Below are 20,599 nucleotides of genomic sequence, written 5' to 3'. Positions count from 1 at the left end.
AATTTGTCCATATTTTATATTATTTTGTAATTATGTAGGTCTAAACTCAAGCATATGCAATATAAATTTCTTTGTCATTGGATCAAGAAGTACTTTTGGGTAAAGTTAATTTACGAGGATGGTCTGAAAAGTTTCCGTCCAAAAAAAATATCTAAGCCATTTTTTCTAAATTTATATTTTACAACATAGTCTCCTTGTAACTCTAATCACTTTTCCCATCTCTGTAATCCGTCCAAATAGTAATCGGCGTTTGTCTCTGCAAAATAATGGTTCACAAGACATTTTTTTTGTCTTTGGGCAATTTCTCAGAGTTGGAATGACAAATTTTAACACAACAGGCCTTTATATATATTCTATTATTTGAATCTATTTAAAGGTTAAACTGTCTCAAAATTAAATACTCGATTTCGTCCATTTTCAGAAAAACACTAACATCAACTCACTAAAAGGACTATTACATAACAACTGAGCATCCAAAAGTGTAGAAAATTTGGAGAGTAACTGACAGTAGATGTTACATTGAAGTGACTAGCTTTTCTTAAAGAGTGCTGCCATCTTCAAGTAACCACCTTAAGCATTGATCACGGACTGGCCTTTGTTCTATAAGAGGAGCAGGCGGTTTCGAGGTAATTCCTGGGTATGTTGGCCATTGTCTCCTTCATGGGATGCAGTGCTCGATTTGATTTCGATTCAACTTCCATTGACAAAAATAACTATTAAATTAAGATTGGAACTCCTGGGAGCCATATTTCCATCACAATGAAGTCATATAGGTATATAAATACTATTATTGTTCACTCAACCCAATCAGAGACTTGTATGATACATGAAAAGGTGCTGAGTCTTGTTACCAGACACAGAGCCACTCTTTAACGATTTTCTGGATCCAAGGCAGCTTAATTTCCTTGTTGTTGTGAACAAAAGTCATTCAGCAGCGCCGTTCCTCTCTTAAACTCAATCTTATTTATATTTAGAACAGCTGTCGCCGTAAGACGGCTACATCTTAGCAAAATTTCCGGAACAAGGATGCCCATATTTGAGATGAACACCCTGTATACCAATTAAATAATTCAGTAGCAGTATTTATTTGATTTAAAAATAAAGTTAATCCTTGAAAAAAAACTTCCTTTATATAACCTCTCATAAAAACAAACTTTCATACACAAAGCATATCGTTTTATTTGTGTTTCTCGGGTCTAAGCAAACTTCATTAAAATAAATCACACGCCCTGCTAATAACATTATATATGTGGGATTTTTCATATTTTATGACTGCTCCTACAATCTCATAATTTCTAATTAAATGAATGCCTCCAAAACTAGTGCTCTAAGATCCCTATAGCAAATGATGCATTAAAAATATCCCCTTCTTTTCAAAGTAACTTTTATTCATTAATGTCAAACATTATCTAAATATTATCACATTTGGAAGGTGATGATACATATATATTTATGATTCTTAAGGTTATCGATACAACACATTGGCATAACAATTTTTTCAAGAAATTCCCTGTCACATCTTGTCGTTATATATATATATACATGCATATATAATTTGATATGTATTGAAAATCAATGATCCTTTCATCACTTGTTATATAAGGATCAATCTCAATTTGATAATATTTTGTTCATGTATATTGATGAAAGTCCTATGTATTTTGGGTATAACTTTTGAAGAATACAGACTCAACTCAACAAACATAATAAAACAAAGATTTTTAGAAGATCAGTAACATTTAATCGATTTCCTCTCCCTTGGAGAACTCTTCAGAAATAATGGGGATTATAATCATTGTGGATGTTAGAAAAAAAAGAAAACCTATCAATTTGTTGAGTGTTTTGGAAGAGAACAGCTTAGCCATCATGACGTTTCATTAGATCGGCTACAACCAACTATGACAAAGGGGCAGAAGGAAATAGGCAAGCACATCGGCAAATTACTCCAATATTGATGTTAATTTCAATTTCGAGTCCAACAAGTACTTAAAATTGTAATACTGCAACAAATTTTCGACACACGAATGTTTCATCAAGTTTTGAATATAATTAAATCTATTTAGGAAAGGAAGTTTACTAATCAATAGTTAAATAATAATGACATCAGCTGAGGAACAGAAAATTCACTCTTAAGATTAGGAATTTCCAAAAAACGGATGAGCTTAAAAATACGCAGGGTTTTTATCACTATTGATATATCTTGTAGTCATAAGTTACTAGCAAGAGTGCCAAGCATTGCTTGGAGTTATTAGGTGTCGACAAACCGATAACCTTTGCTTAAATAATATTGCATTATTCACTTTGAAAAAGGGAACCCGTTATTTACTAATTTCGAGTTCCATTCTGATTCGATTCTCGAATTTATTTTTGTATTATATTGATACACATGTACACTACAACTGTTGAACACATCAGCCATATTAAATAGTGTGTCTGCTTTTGGACAAATAAAAAGGTTACAACTTGGTGCGCTCCGTGATTTTCTATTGTTGTAAAAAAATTTACAACAATAGGATTTTTAATTCAATAAATTCAAAAATTTCAAAAAATGGATTTCTAAAAATGAATTGAACACAATAGTCGAACTTATCTATGAGCGCAGAATTCAAAATTGATCTCTCTTCTCGCAGTAATCTAAATGCTGAAAAATCTGGGATTAAACTCATTCAAAAATATTTGGAGATACACATTTTATAAATATCTATTTATCTTTTAAATTATAGATAGAATATTTTTCTGTAATATAAGCCATGATATTGCTCATAAATATATATTATGAATAAGTTATAAGGGTCTAAAGAAAAATTGCCTTTTTCATCATTTTTTAGTCTAAAAATAGAAATATAAGGAGTTCAAAAGAAAATAAAGAATCAGTAAGGGTAAAAATAGGCTCTGAATGATATCAGTCTCAAATTACTAGAATCCCAGATATTTTAGTATTCAGATGACTGAGAGAAAAACTGAGATCAAATTTGGATTTTGCACTCAAGGATAAATTCCTTTTTTATTTGTATTCATCTATTAAAAAAATGAGTGTTCGCCTTTGTAATCAGTTGGTATAGACTGAAATGAAAATAACAATTTTAGAGTAAGATGGAACTAGCCCAAAGTGAAACGGTTTATTTAAGCTTAAGGTACAATTTGATCGATTTCAATCTATTACCATCATAAATTTGACAAGGATAAACGTAGGGGATCCATGGATTTGTTTTAATCATAGACCCTTCCCAGAAAATCGGTACATTCAGTGATCTAAGATCCACAGGTCTTTGAACTTGTGATGATGTCCTCTTGAAGAAAGTTAATGATGATTAATCATTTTTAAAATAGAATTATCGACCGCCGATATACTGTGTCTCAGAAATCAAGATTACCATATATATTTTATATTATCGCAGGTGTTGTTATTTTACAAGAAAATATTTTTTTTTTTAGATAATTACCCCCTGAAATTAACATGGATTTGAAAAATAAAACCATAGTTTGAGAGGTTAAATAAAAGATAAGGAGAGGTACAAATTGAATAGTGTGCATACAAAATTCATTGCTTTTGGTATTTAAATATATGAAAATAATAGGAATGTTATCTTTTTCAATTTTTTTCACTTACATATCTCATTTTTCTCTGGTTTTTAGTTTATTTTATACTACAAATATGTAAAAATATATGTAGAGCCATAAAAAAATAGGTATTTTTGAAGATATGGTAGGAAACTCTTTATTAAATTTGTTAATAAACTCTTTAATTTACGTTCAATAAGTGAATGTATGGATGTTAGTTAAAGTGGTAGGTATATATTCTGGTAAATTTAAATTTAAAAAATGTTCAATTGAAGGTTATAATAGAAAGGTTTTCGAGATATAAAATCAATCCATTAGAAAAAAAGAGATCTGTTTTTATACACAAAAATTCACTCCATAAGTCTAAATTTGATTAGGAATTACTAAATAGGTATTTGAGAGAAAAATAAGACGACAATAAAATAAAATGTGTTGGATAATTAGGTAATTCTATTCATTTTAAAGTGCCATCATTTTCTGTAAAAATTTTTTTATTTCGTACCACTAAAGTTAAAAAACCATTAATACAATCTAGAATGATTGTTCTAAAAGTTCAAAGTGAGTTAAGTATGTCTTTTTCAACTAATAATCTTCTTATTCTATCAAAAATTATTCAAATTATACTTAATGTAGCCAAAATTAATCGTCGGAATAAAAAAAAATTAGAAATCGGTTGGATTTTTTAAATTTTTTTTTAAAGGTCTTATCAGCAGCAATATAAGTATTTTAAATAAAATCAAAGTTGAAAATTATAACTAAAATTCGAGGGTATGTAAAATCATACAATAAGTTTGAGTATAAAGCCACAAGTTGACTTAAATATGTCTATGAAATATTGGACTAAAAATGGGACATTTTCCTTCTCTTTCTTTTTGGTAAGAATTGTATTTATGTTTACCTAACCCAAAAATTGGCCAAAATATCTTCTAGTTCCAATTTTGAAAACAAAACCAATTTTCAATCGGAATTAATACAATATCATAGATTGTTAACAAATTTCATCGTTTATGCAGTGAGCAATGCCAATATATTTGGGCCAAATACAACTTGAAACTACGTAAAAGTAAGTGGTTGCTAAAAGGTAGTAAATGTTTTTCTTTTTTAAAACTAAAAAAAGAAGTAATAATCAAACTTTTTCTTTTATCCCTTTCACACCCATGGGAAAATGGTGTAGCATAATTTTAACATTTACAACTACACTTATTTTGTAACCAAATTTCATTGGTTTTTTTTTTGTAGGGATAGCTAAGATTCCAAACTATATCAAATATTTTATAATGATTTATAAAAAAGGATGTTGAAATATTTTGTTGGCTACTACTGAATGCCATGGCATTTTTCACATTTCAAAAAATTAAAAAATAACTTTCGCCCTTTATCATTATTTTATTTGTGTAGAAAATAATACGTTAATCCAATATTTATGTTTTGATATACATATAGACATATTTGTTCAAAATATTATTTATTTTAATAGTTTACAATATAAATTATTTAAACTCTTTGTGACACTGATGTTATTCTGGGTGTGAAGGGATTTTTTGTCAATATATCCCCTGGTATATTATAGTTTTCTACTGCATAATATCCTGCGGTGTGCTGATGATTTATAAAACAAAGCCCCTCCAAAAAAATATATATTGATAATCCTGCAGACGCCCCCCAATTTAGATATGGAATTTATTGTCGACAAAAAAATTCCATCAAGAAAAATTAATGATTACAATTTTATCTTAGCCCTTGAGGCAAACATTAAGATTATTTCTAAAAAAAAAGAAGAGATTTGAGGTGGACTAACCTGCTCAAATAAAGCAGTAACATACTGTTTCATCTGTAATATCTAATTTAATTTAATATCATACTTAAGTAATATCAATAGAAATATAATTTCCATAGAAGTTTTGAAAGTATTTTGTAGAATAAATGAATTGACAAACATAATGGTGGACCAAACCAACATTTATACCTAACTAAATGGCCAAAACATTACAATAAACCGGGGTGAAATGAGCGTACTGTGTACTATAAGGTAAATTTTGTTAAAAGTAAAACGTGTAATGTACCTTTACGTAATACCAAATTAATACTAAATTTTATGCAACAGTATAATCAATAATTTATATATCAAGTGAAAAATAATAAATATAGATAAAAGGGTAAAAAATTCCATTCTCACTCAGTGAGAAACTAGAGGGGCAATTGATAAAAACTTTATTGTATATATTGATAAAATATTTTGACATCAAATTAAGAGCCCTTCCTCAAAAATTACATCTTTAGTATATAGTAAAATAAATTGGGTTTTTTTTCTTACAAAAATTTTTTTTTTTTTTTTGCAAGAAAAAACCTTGGGTAGGAATTGTTAAACTGAGATTCTGAGATCGGATAATGGAGGTAAAAAAATTAAGAACCAATAAGCAAATTCTATTTTAACTTTGTTAAATTTATTGTACTTACATAATTTGAATTCAGATTAAAATTAGTTAGTTTGGTTTCTAGGTATCTCAAGAGTTTAATTTAACTACATTTACAAAAAGAAAATAGTTAATTTTGAAATTTTGGTAAAATTAACTATTAAGCCAAAGTAAATTTTGCACTAGAATTACACGAAAGATTATAGGTTTAGAATATTTAGCTTAACAGACCTTCCTCTAAAAAAAAATAAGTGAAATTGAACGTAATTTTAAGATTGACTTTCAAACTATTCCAATAAATATAACTGCAGGAAATAAAGTTAAATATGAATCGAATCTTGAGACTTGATTGCATAAATAATAAAAATGGGGATACTTTCGTTAGTGACGTTGTTTATCATTGTATCCTAAAAAGTATATCAAGGGGGAAATGTTATAAAGTCTGCGGAAGCTAATCTTGCAGTAATTGATTCCTTAGTAAAATTTCGTTCAGTTTTTTGAAAAAAAAGAGGCAGAGAATTGAAATTTATACTGGTTTATTATGAATTGTAATTACATAGCTATATAATTTCTTAAAATGGCCATCAGCATGGCCTCTATCCTGGGACAGAAGACCAAACAGGTCTTCCAAACAAAGTCCTTGCTCACGTCTTCAAATTTCTTGTCCACAGCAGCCTTCAGGGACTCCATATTGGGTTGAGAGATCGCACAAGCCTTCCTCTCAATAACACGCCATAGTCTAGGGGATTCAGGTCTGGGGTAACCGGTGGTCAAAAGTCATTTAACTAGAATCTCTTCAGGGGTCTTATGCAGGTTTATAATAATTTGAAGGGGGCTTGGTTTTGGATTTTTTTGAAAAAAAAAAATCCAAAAATTTCAGATATTAAATATTTTGGAAATCAAAAATGGTATTTCAAATATTCAATTATTTGGATTTTTTTTTTTAAATTCATAGCTATTTACAGAAAATAATTTTTTATGAAAAATATAATTTTAAATGGTATATATTTTTTTTAAATTTCATAAATTGGTCATCTTTTTCATAGTCTTCATGGAGCTCCTGTCTATTTTCTCCTTCACCGAGTCCAAAAAGGCTGGAGATGGAATTTTGTTGAGACTACCGCTGTCAGAACTTCGTGCGAGGCTCAGGCCATCCTTTTCCAGCTTTTTTACATTGAAGACAATCCTCTCCAAGCAGCCAACGATCTTTACAATTTCTGCTACGTTGACATAGGGGTCGAGCAAGTTGGAAATCCTTTTCTTTGAACCTCCACCCTTGCTCTTGATCGTAATAAGTATGTTGTGGATTTTTTTTTTTTAATTGTTTTAATTGTGTCATAGAATTAGCTCATGTAACTTAAATAAGTTTAAAATAAGGGGTACGAGCTCTAAACAAGTTTATTTACGACTACATGATTTGTTGCTGCAGACTGTATTTACTCATGTAAATAATAAAATAAACTGCTAAATCGTCCTTAAAATTATTGAAAAAGTTTTAATATTGTAGCATTTTCTTGGTCTCGAGGCCAATCACAACATCTCTATGTTAGTTTTAAGTGACCCTTTTATAAATAAATGAATTATTGTATAATGGCTTACCTCTACATATGATCCACAGAATATTTTTTTTAAAAGACACTTATAAAAATGTAAATCTTATTTTGAAGAGACCCACTGAAAACAACACTTTACAGAAAAGAAGAAATGAGTAGAATTAAATCTTGGGGGACTTAGTAAAAACACTTTGACTCCTTCACACTCTTCTTTACTGTCCTCTTCATTTTCTTTACCCTCCTGCTCCCCTTCCTTGCCCTCGTAAATTTCTTATATATGCATCATAAGTACATAGATGAACTCTAATTTTATTAAATTGAATTTAATGATTTATTAATTGGCATTTTTTGCAGTTTTTTATGTTCTTAAATGAAGGTTGAAGTACATATTTGTAGTTCAGAGTATATTTCAGTGTTTAGTTATATTTAATGTTCTACACTGTGTGCCATATATAGAGTTGCATAATATATGACCTAGAATACGTACGGTACTTTTCTAAAGCTGTTATCATTATTGTTAAATTATTATGGAGAGAATATCCAAGTATAAAATAATAATTATTGCGTCTGCTTATGAAAGACGGAAAATACGAATGGGGTTTGTTCAAGAATTATGAATAAAAGTCCTTTTTGATCTGGGAGTAGAATTGAGGCTCTAAATCGGAGTAGTTCCAGGCGATATTTCCATGCTATATTCAGAGTGGGATTCGAGTTTACCTCATTCTTTTCCCTCTCATGGCTCAACTTACCTAATTTAATCATACGCCACGGCAGCTAAGCTGATCTCCTCACAAGCATTCTCCAATCATCACGATTAAAAAGTTCATTTTCATTTTCTTTTACATACAGAGTTGTTCATATAGTCTTAGCACTTTGAATTTAAACTTCAACAAGATATAATTTATTCATTTACAAAAGCATTTTAACAAAAGTAATATTTTAAATACATGTGTGAGACAGCTGTCTTCATCACTAATGTAGTTCTCCTTAATGGCAAGGATGGCTTCGAGTCAATGATAGAAGGGCACCTAGGTCTCCGTCATGGCGTCTCAGTGCTGACTGATTGTGGCTTTGAGGTGCTCGGTATTGGGATGCCGGACAATGCAGGCCTTTTCCTCGCCATATACTCCAAATGTGTGGTCGAGGGTGTTAGCATCAGGCTGTAGGGGACCAAAAGTATCAAAGAAGAGTTCAAATAAATCAATTGACTCACTCAAAAGAGTCTTGCAACTGAGGAGATGTTTTTTTCTTCATTACTGGTGTCAAAAATGGCGTCTCCACCCTCACAAGGATATTTCTGCACATTTTTTGATAGCTCTCTAAAGAGTATGGCGAGACCCCCTGAGATCTCTTGTATTGACCGATACAGACTTGAGGGGATGGGCCTTGGTTGTTATCTTTAACTCCTCTAGGTCCAGTTTGGGCTTTTCGACAGAGCCCTTATTCCTTTTCAAGGTTAGAGACTTGCTAAAGGTGTATACGGTGGTCCTAGAGACGCCCAACTGGTTGGAGTGCAGGAATGGCAATTCGTCAAATCCTTTCTGGCATCCTTTTCTTGACTTGTGCGTAAGCTGGAGAGCTCAAGTTAGTTAAGTTTTGTACCTAATTATTTTCGCTTTAATATGTCGAAATATGAATTAATTTCAATGACTCAACCTTAATTAATTAGTAAGTGTTCAGATTTCAAAGAACCATCCGGTATATTGAAGGGACAGGTAATTTCCGGTATTGAATTGAAGGTCATATATAATTAAAATCAATTTTGAGATTGTATGGTATTTGAAATGAAACTCAATATAGTCCGAAAAATAAACCAATCAGAGGGGACTGGGAAAAAGTTAAGCTTTTAATAATAGGGTGGGTAATAAGTAATTTCGTATTTTTCGATTTATTTTAATGTTTTTTAAGAAGTGTTACAATCATCCCATTTAAGCTAAGTAGGCCTTGTTCTCTTCCATAATTGTTTGCCAACGTAATCCATCTTCATAAAGCCATTATTGTTGAAGCCCTAGTCCCTATTGGCAAAAAACTAAGACAACCACTTTTTACAGTCCTTAATTGAGGCCAAATGTGTACCCCCAAGTTAGTTCACCATTAAAAAGATACGATAGTTTTCACTTGTTACCAGGTGCATAAGAACTTCTTGTCTGAGGTCCCAGAGCTTCTGGCACGTCTTCAAAGATGTAGGTGCCCTGGTGTGGATGCCTTATTGTCTCCTATTCACCTATGCCGACCACTTCAATTCGATCGCCAGCTTCAAGAGGGAAATTGCAACTACATCTATATGTATACATGTAAAAGCATTGTGTTTGTAGAATCATAATCTAATCATGATTATAAACAATTTAGTAAAAATAATTTGATTAAATAATTTTTGATAATGCCTGTTTGGGAGTATTTCAAGGCTTGACTCCTTTCGAAGGATCATCGAACTTCAATAAAACATAATTCCCTTCAGAGTCAACTAATTTCAGCCAATTTATTTGAACGCCTGTAGGGATGCGTTGTAACTTAAGTCGATTTAACTCTTGCTGTTCCAATATTTTTTAGGTCTCCCTTATAATTATTCATCCAATCTCAGTTGCAGTTAGTTAGGAAGTACATAATTAATTACAATTATTATGACACAAAATCATCTATATTTCTAGTAAGGATATACTACATATGTAATAATAAAAAAAAGAGAGGAGAAGGCTCAAGACTCATCCTGCTCTATTTTTATTCCATAAGAGCTTAATATGTGTTTCTAGATTGACTGAATCATATTCAGCTCAAGAGAGTATCGAAATATCTTAGTGGACTAAATTATTTTCTTTTCTGGTGGGGCAATACAGAAATATTTATTTTATTCTATAAAATAAACCATTTGCATGTCGTTTCCATTGCAAGTAATGTCACTCAAGGCCATGACGTTTGCTAGAAATTTGATCTTGGAAATCCCTGTACTGAATTTTCTTGATTCAGTAAATAAAGATCGTTCCTTCGATTGTGTTCTAGGTCCACTATTTTAAAAGGACGAATTTTGGCGTGAAGTTAATCTACTCTTGGGTTTTCTCTCCAACAGTTATAAACCAAATGACTGAAAACCAACGCCAGCTGATGCATTGTTTAATTTTGAAATCATATGACGTCATTTAAGTTGTAGATTGGCCCTTACTTTCGAAAAAATGTTTGCAGAAGTAAACTTGATTTTTTGTTATAAGCCCTGCAGTAAATATAGCTTACGTAAGCTGTCGATGCCGCTATTTTGGCGCATTCTTTTAGGGAAACGCAGGCACTTACGGTGTTACTTTTTTATTTATTAGATAGCTTGGTCAAATCTGCACTAGTTGAAAAGAATCAATTGACGAATTTGTTGTTCCCATATTTTGAGAAAACTTGGAGCCATGTTACTTGAACAAGGTTAGGGAACTAGAAAATGGCTGGGCAAGCACAACGGATGTATTAAATAAATCTTAGTCTATCTTTTTGTTTCTGTTGACGTCATTAGAGGAAGTCTTGATTATTGAAACTACATCAATTTAAAAAGTAAAAATTTGAATAAATGATATCATCGTCATAGAAATGGTTACTTTATATTTCTTAAGCAATATTTTACTAAATATAACGCCAAAAGTAAGTTTTTAACATAATTAATCATCAAACACTAAGGATCAAAATTATTAACACAAATTCTGGGTTCATCCGTATTGAATTCCTCTTTTCTTCGACAAGCAAAAATCCAAGCCTTCCCTCTTGAAAAGTATTTCGGGAATCGGTGAAAAGAACCGCCTCTTGGGCTTCTACAAATAACCACTGCACAGGCTCTTTTGGTTTTAATTACCTAATTAAAACTTAAATATATGAAAAATCAAAAAGATTATAACAAGTTATTTATTACGTCCAAAATTACTTCGGGCATTATGTTTAGTAAAATTTTGCTTAAGAAATATCGAGTAACTACAAATTTTTACCTCTTCAGTTTATGTAGTGTTAATAACCAAGACTCGTCACAATGACGTCACCAGTAATAGAAAGAGAGATTTATTTAATAAATCTGTAGTTGCCCTGCCATTTTCTTGTTGTCTAACCTTGTTCTAATAATATTGACTCGGAGCTCTCCCTGGAATCTACATCTGGAGTGACTACATATCAATTGCTCGAAGTTTTCAAAAACTTGTTATAAGAAAATTGTAATTGAAAAAAAAACAAAAAACTTGCAATACAAATAGATTGTACGTTTATACTGTAAATAAATTTGTAGGTAACCAGTCCTTCCATGGATTAATTCTTTCAATATATATATATAACTTTAGTTTAATACTTTTTTCTTAAAATGTACATTATATAAAATGAAAAAAAAAAAAAAAAAAACATATTTCGTGTATAACTTTTTTGTAGTCAACTCAGATAAAAAGTTTGATTTCTTTAATTCAATATATCCTGTATCATTAAATCTTGCGACTATATGTTGTCTTCGAAAACAAATTATTCATTTCTTTGTTTTAAAAAAGGTAAAGTTTAATTAATGCAAGAACAACAACATTCTCCTTATTTCACATGCAGATTATCAGCTAATACTATATAAGTAAGTGCATGTATTGCTTAGATACAGTTGATAATGCTCCATATCCTTTTTAAAACAAAGATTTAAAAATAATCCCAGTATTTTTATAAAGAAAAGTTATATTAAAAAATATTGATGTGGATCTAGAATAAGGCTCTTTAAAGAGTCTTAAAATTATAAATGTATAAATATGCGTTAATTAAAGTGTAAATAGTACACTGGCCTGGCATTTTTGTATTTTTTTTTTTTGCTTATAAATATTGATCTATAAAATAAATAAATAAAAGAAAACATCATTCAAGATTGCCATTAAAAATTAATTTCCTTCTAAAAAATCAAAACAATCAAACTATCACCAATTAATAAAAACAAAGTAACAAATATTCACACATACCTTTTAAGAATATAAAATCCACTTAAGAAATGGATAAAATAACTTTTTTTAGATATATAAGACATGAAAAAATGTGGTTACAAATAAGAATAATAAAAAAAATATCCCTTTACAAAAAAAGAATTGTACATTCCAAATTATTTTTTTTTGTATTGTTTTTTATATCTCATGATAAAACTTAAGGTGTTGAAATGTCTGGGAGATATTGATGAATAAAATCTTACTAAATTTGAAGCAAAATCTCTTATCTCCATTTACATGGGTTACTTTTAATTTTCTTCCACTTTTAATTAAAACTTGATTTCTGGAGCAAAATTCAGATAAAAGGGAATTCATGGCACTCTAGCGGACAAAGAATGTGTTGAATGGTCATCTTCGTTCACTACTGGGTGACTAGGTTTGCAGCACTGCAATAATTATTAAGAGTTGAATAAAATATTACCTGTCGGTATCTAAAGAAAACAAACTCAATATATGACACGGTAACTTTGACAGTTTGAGAAATATTGGGGAGGTAAACAGAGGTAGGTGGTATGACGTTTTATTTGATTGGATGCATGCAATTATGATATGGAGGAAATAAAAACCTATCCCACTTAGTATCTTGTAGGGACATAGGGAGGACTTACCCCCAGGTTGACCTTCAACTCTGCTGTGAGTCCAACAAAGACATAAACTTATAACCATAAATGAAAAAAGTACTATCCACCGGTTAAAAAAAAAACTGAAAATGAACGTTGTAACCCTGAAAATTTGAAAAATGTTTTGGAAGAGAGCAGCATTGCTGTCATGACATATCATTAGATTAGTTATAATGAGTTAATTTAAATAAATCAATACAAACTCCACTCTGTATATAGGAAAAACATATAGAAAGAAATTAATCTGATGTGAATCATCGTTTTTATTCAGAGTTCAAAAAAAACTTACACTTATAATTCTTTTGCGTTACTTTCCATCATTGATGAGCAAACTTATTCGTAGTTACACCTTAGTATATAGTTTATACGTATTCATGTATATGTTCTCACCTCCGGAATAAAAAAATAATTAACAACTATTTTTCGATGTATTCGGTCAAACAAATCATCGATGTTAATTTTGGTCTTTTGACTAGGGATTACTTTATAATAAGATATCTCTTCTTCAATACTTAAAGAACAAATAAATCTGCCATAGAAAAAAAAAAAATGTAGGACGTGATATATGTCATATTTTCAACAGCTGTAATTATTATTGGGGAAGAAAGTCTATTTGATTTCAAACTGTCATAAAAGGGGTCACAGGAGTATTAGAAGATTGGTAAGCCCTGATTTACATTCACATAAGAAAACACAATACAGTTTCACACTAAATAATATGAAATAAATTCTCTTATGGTGCATTTCAAGTGTGTTAAAGGGATTATTCTTATTCATTTTTTATATTCCTCTTCAAAGTGATGAAAGAAAATTAAATTATATATAGAATAGAATCCATTTAAAATACATATATCAATTGAAGGTCAATTGTATTGTTGAGCGACAAAAAATAAGGGCGTTGCACAAATAAAGAATTTGATTATTTTCATATTTTTCACAATATATTTTAAATAACTTAACAAAAAGGGTTGTCCTTCTTTACATAAAGTTGTAAGCAGATTGAAAATACTATTTAATACCTTATCCACTTTCAAAATATATAAGCCTTTTAGTAATTTGATATTAGTATAAACAAAGCAGTAACTTAAAAGAAAACGAGTAAAAAATTAACATTCCTCTTCTTTACTGAACGAAAATAAAAAAGTTAAAGCATAATTAATAAATATTTTAATATTCATACAGTAATAAAAAGTTCAAAATGTATGTTGTGTACAAGTTGGTATTTTGTACAAGTTTTAATTTGTATCCATTATTAATGTATAACTAAAGATGTTATTTTTGTAAGAGCGCAAGAAGAAGGCGAGATCGAAACATATGGTACACATGAATTAAGACCCATGTTAATATTATCAGCCTTTTATATGATTTTGGTAGGAGAAAATGAATTACTGCTTTAAAAAGAAGATCTTCGTGGATTTAAGTAGCATTGGTGAAGGGAAAATAACCTAATTATATTTAAATTCATATATATTTATTTAATAATGCATTTACACCAAATATAAGCAATAATGCATATTTTAGAAAGAAAAATTATCATCACAACGACCCATTAAATAATAAACACAAAAGAAGGAAGAGCAACCCCTTATTTCTCTTCTGATTTTTAAAGGTAGTTTCTTCATAACAAACAACTCAACTCTACTTAAAATAAATAAAGTAAGGCTTCAAGGTATTGACTTATTATTAAGGGTGATAATATTGGTAAGAATAGAAAAGCGTGCGAGGAGAAGAGAAGAAATACTTATGGCATCATTGATTAAATAACATACATCTTCTTCTATCAATCAAGAACGTTATCATTCCTGCCTTTATTATTCAACATTAATATAATATTAGATGGTGATAGTCGAAAGAGAACTGAATAAAATGCCTAAAAAAACTTCGCCTTCTGTCTGGATTTCTGAAAATGGAGGCCCAGGAATTTTGAAAATACTAACCGGATGAGTAACAAATGGTTTGTCGGATTTGTCGATATAAATGTGCCTTTAGTCCCCTGTCTAGAATTACACGCCACTCATTATCCTCATCTCATATCAAGAGCATGGATATTCATCTAAAAAATCAAGTTAATGATGAATACATCAAGTCAAACTTTAACTCTGATCTCAGAAAGATGCTTATTGCATGTAATATAACCTTATCCATTGCTAATCATCTAAGTTCAAAAAAATTATGGAGAAATACACGGTTAAACCTATCCCTTCCCGGGGAACCATCATTAAATTAATGGAGGATGTTGGTACTGATGTCATTTATAGAAATACATATAAAAATGTTTTGAGTCCTCCACACAAAATGACGATCAAGTTATGAGTAAAAAGTATAAAATATTTACTAATTTCGAAATGGAACTCTGAATTTTGTACTATCTAACAGTAAGTATTCATTTTTTTTTAAATCTAACCCTAAAATATGATTCTATTTTAGCTAAACATATCAAGAATTATGATACACAACTCATTAAATAGCAAAAACAACTGCTTAAATTATTACAACAACGGGGGTAGTAGCTTTGGATGGTTCGCAACTAGTTTGTCTGAGACTACTTACTTTGCTTTAAGACTTGGGTATGATAATTAGGTTTTCCAATATTACATAGTCAATAAATATTACTTTTTTATCACTTAAGGCTATGGTTGATAGGCTCCAAGAAATGGTGTTCAGAAAACTCATTAAAGGCAAAAACAACTCCTTAAAAGGTAACAACAACGGGGGTAGTTACATTGGGTGTAGCATTATAATTTATATCCTTCATGATAATAGTATGTTGTTATATAAGAATAAATAATGGGGAAAATATCTTTTTTCATCTTAATAAGGAATAATATCGCCGGACATTACAACATATTAAGCTTTTGCTCTAAATCTTTAAGATGGATTTATATCTAACATTTTTTTAATTAGTATATTTATTGTCTAATTTTATGATTTTGACATTTACTTTATTATTAATAATTAGTTAGATCTCATCGGTAGAGATATATCTATCCTGTGCACAATTGTATACAGCAACTTCCACATGAAGAAGAGGGGTGATTACCTTTTTGATTAAACTCCACGTCTCGCTTGTGTTTTGCAACCTAAAGTTATGACATATTTAACTGGATTCCGGTGTCCGAACAAGAAAATATTATTTGGATCAATCTATTATTTCAATGTTCTGTATATATAATTTATTGTTATTTGTTATATGATTCCAATTGTTTAATTTTGTATATTGAACATAAATGTATGATGGTATATTTTTTATTATGTAGATTACATTTAATTAAAGCCTTCTTTTTTAAACTTGGAACTTCAAATATATTTCGAAATACTCTACTTTGTCGTTTCATTAGCTATTATTCTGAGAATAAGGTTCATAATGAATTACAGTGTCATGGAGTGTGACGTTTTCAAATCTACTGTAACGGATAAAACGTCTAAGTCAATTATACGTAGTATATATTCATTAAACATTTTGCTAATAAATACTTTCGTTATACCCTCAAAAATCATAATAAAGCAGGCAGATGGTAATCACATCAGTTTTTTAAACAATGACATCATATGTATTTTTTTCCCCTTCTTCTTGCACGCGTTTTTCTCTACAATATTATCAACTTTACTTATTATAGAAAAGATATAAATTTTCTGTGAATACCTATACATTTTGAAAGTTTCTTTCCAAAAAATTTAAAATGTGAAATTTAATTTTTTTTTAAATATATATATATATAGCGTTGACTGTTAATAAATATTAATTATATAATTAAAATAGAGAGGTTGTGTTATTTTTCCTTGCATATTCCGAATCTCCGGTCCTCCCTCCATAAGTAAACAATTATAAACATTTCTCAAATCTTTCATCATGAGTAAGCAAGAAGCAAAAAGGTAGAGGATCTCAGACCTTCTGGATGCCAAAGGTGAGGTGGCAGAGATTATGGACATTGTGAAGTGCTCCAGGAGCCTCATTTTCAAGGTGGCCAGTTGAAAAAGGATGAAAAAGACCTCTCAAGAAAAGAAGGAAGTGAGAGAGGTTCTTGGGGGACCTGAAGAAGAAGATCAAGGAGGACCACATAAATTCCAAAAATCGCCTCTCTTTGACGTTGACGAGTGGACAATCAGGAGGGCTGTGAAGGAGGACTTGGGGTGGTCCTCTTACAAAAGGACCTCACACCCCTTGTTGAGGGATAACCTGAAGGAAAGGAGACTGCAAAGGTGCATGAAACTTCGTGTGTTGATCAAGGCAAATGGATCCACTGTAAAAAAGTTATCCGACGAGAAGATTTTCACCGTGGACCAGGTATACAACTGTCAAAACGACTGTTGGCTTGGGGGATCACCAGAGGAGGTCAAGGGGGTGCTCCGTACAAAACATCCGCCCCAAACAAGGGTCCTGGGGATCGTGGCGTCCGATGGCAAGAAGATGCTTCACTTCTTTTTTTAAGGCTGCGGAGAAAATCGACCAGGAGACCTACTACAAGGTGCTGAGCTTCACCATACTGTCATGGCTCAAGTCCACCTGCCCAGAGGACAACTAAGTGTGGACCGAAGATGGTTCAACCTCGCACACATCGGCCAAATGGCAGAAGTTCTGTACCGACAACATGGCTGATTATGGGCCAAGGACATGTGGCCATTTCCTTCGTCGGATTTGAAATCATTGGACTTTTGGATAGTGGACACGTTGGAGAGGGAGACTAATCCGACATCTCAGGGACTCCCTGCAGGCTGCCATTGTGACGGAGTAGAACAACTTGTCCGAGAAGTTCGTCATCAACTCCTGCTAGGCTTTCGGCCGCCGTGTAAAAGCTATGATTGATGCAGAGGTTGGTCCTATTCAGTAAACATGTTCACAAAGGTCGTGTCTCAAAGTTTTGTAAAAAAAATTCAAAATTACTTATCAAAAAATAAAATTATTAATATTTTTCTAAAATCAGTCATTCAGTCCGCGTCTTGCTTCCGAACCCTGTATACATATATAATTCGGGGGATAACCTTGCACTAGTTTAGGTAAAGTAATTTTATAACGAGTTCATTTTGGATAATGCTAAATAAAGTTACACAACTTCAGCGCTGGGGTGTTAAACTGCCAGAGGCACTACCATGTCATTTTGTGATTTATTTTATTTTTATTTAACAGCTGTTCATATTTTATTTTTGTAACTCTAACAATTGTATTTTAAGCTTTTTGACTATCTCTTCTTTTAACATTGTGAAAAAGGACTTATAATAATTGTACACTCTTGCAATCATTTCCGGTCTCCCCTAAATTATGTCTGTCAGAAGATTGCTTGGATGAATAAATTATAGAGTTTCACACATACCTACATTTATATATGTAGTAGGTATGCAATGCAAAAAGACTTATGTAAATATCTAAGCATATTAACTTAATTTATTATTTAATTAATTATTCAATTCAGTGGGGCACAAGTTTTGTATAATCAGTCTACGTACTTTCAATAAACGACGTAGCTCAATGGACAACATGCTCAGGAAAAAATTTATTCTCTTATAACTCAGTTTGAGTAAGTTTGCGTCTCAGTCGTTCTGAGAACAGGACACAACTTCATGTATATGGACTTCAAAGAAGATTCCTAGGTCAAATGGAGTCATTGTAATACTATAATGTTTACTTATAATTAATCACTGCAACTCCATATAACCAATTGAACAATAAACAATAATTTTTAAAAATCAGAAGTTATAGAAGTATTACAATATGTAAGTTTTTTTTTAAATTCAACATTTACTTCATAACTTCCCTTCAAATTCTAACATGAGTACCTTTTTGGTGTGTTCGCCAACCAACAGTTTAATAGAATTTTTTCCAAGATATGGCTTTATTTGCCTTGCAGTTACCTTATCAGGTAGTTACATAAATAGGGATGATTTTTTGGAGAGTGTGAGGAGAAAGTTGGAGCCAGACTGATGGTATTGATAAATTAAGACCCTCATTAACATCAGCTCCCTGTTATATTACCTTGAGGGGGGGAAATTAGTTACTGCTTTACAAAAAAACACCTTCCACATTTAAATCAGCATTTGTGTAAGGAAACTATTATAATTATATATTAATTTAAGCATATTTTTATTCGATTTTTTTTAATAAACCAAAGATAAGCAGGATTTTTTCGTTCAAACAAGAATGCTCACAACATTACGATCTATTTATGAACGTACAAAAAAGAACATGTCCCGACGGTTTTTCCTTTTCTTATATCTAAACAATGTGTCTTTCATTATCAAAATCCCATCCCTATACATAATAAAACTACAAGGTGCGAAAACAAATTTTGATTTGTCTGGATAACTCATCCAGACTGTCCCAAATTTTCATGGGGATATGGTAAATTGTGACAAAAAAAATATAAGAGTATCATTCTCGTTTGTCTAAACAAGCTAAAGGGCTTATGCTTAAGGTAATTCGTGGATCTGGAGCCCGTATAAGTGTATTTAAATAATATATTTTTAGTATTTTATGCATTGTTATTGTAAAATGGTAGTTCTATAAAATCCTTATTAACTAACTAACAACTTTTTTTTATAAAATAATGTATTAAACGTAAAGATATCTTAACATGAAAATCTTGAACAGTCTAGAAGATTTACCTTGACAAAGCAATTTTCCGGTTACTGTTTACTTTAATAATACAGTGTTTGAAATCTTAAAACCTGTGATCTCTTCTTTTTTGTAGATAAGAACCCGCAATAAAAATGGATTATATTTGGAGCTATCAACAAATGAGCTAATATCTTGCCAAAAAATAGAACTTACCGTTATTTTTTCACAACAAAACATAAATAGATTTAAACGTAAATTGTATCGTCCTTCAAAAATTTCAAATATAAAAACCTGTGCTGCCAACCATTTTTCCAATAATTGATGAAGAAGTACTATTTATCGAAAATAAACGATAATTTTCAAAACTTTAAGCAAAAAGTGCGAGGGTCTATGGTGTATTCAGAACTCCCAAAAATGATTTTCTTTCTTCTCATATGTCAAAGCATGAGAAAAAAGACGGAAACCTAACAGAACTCAAAAAAGGGTCTTTTTTAAATAGGTCTACTAGGTTGAGAAGAATGGGGCATACTTTATTTTTGAAGAAATAATATACTCTTATATTAAATGTACTCTTGTTTTGAGTTATCCCTATTGAAGGACTTAATTTGAGGAATCCCTGTTGTCACCTGATGACCAGAAAAGAAGGAGAAGGTGTGTTATTCAAATAGAAAAAGAAGAGTTATCCCTGATCAGTGATCATTGGATAGTATATTATATTAATGTGGCTCTAGTAATTAATAGTTATTTACTTATTACACTTGCGTTTAATTATAAGTTAGATATATTTATTTAAATAATTGCTTAATAAAAATAATGCTTATATTACCAATAATCATTTTGAAATGTATGATGTATTTCAAAGGAGTTTTATTCAATTTTCGTTATCTTACTAGCACTGAAGTGGGCATTTCTCTCTCTCTTTCTATTTACCCATCATCTC

General features: G+C 30.7%; 1 protein-coding gene across 2 annotated transcripts in view; it reads right to left on the bottom strand.

Annotated features, from left to right (window-relative positions):
• The window catches only part of LOC121122282 (protein unzipped), a 301,683-nt gene that overhangs the window by 208,976 nt on the left and 72,108 nt on the right, over window positions 1-20,599 (bottom strand). Inside the window, exon 1 of one of the 2 annotated variants that reach the window (XM_071890016.1) lies at window positions 7,575-7,745. The exons of the other annotated variant lie outside the window; for it this stretch is intronic. The gene's annotated coding sequence lies outside the window, so the exon portion shown is untranslated. Of the gene's footprint in view, window positions 1-7,574; window positions 7,746-20,599 lie in introns of those variants that run through there. 2 annotated transcript variants of the gene reach the window in all.

The sequence above is a fragment of the Lepeophtheirus salmonis genome, chromosome 1 (assembly GCF_016086655.4).
Source record: "Lepeophtheirus salmonis chromosome 1, UVic_Lsal_1.4, whole genome shotgun sequence".
NCBI classification, from domain to species: domain Eukaryota; kingdom Metazoa; phylum Arthropoda; class Copepoda; order Siphonostomatoida; family Caligidae; genus Lepeophtheirus; species Lepeophtheirus salmonis.
This window is presented reverse-complemented; position numbering and strand designations above follow the sequence as displayed.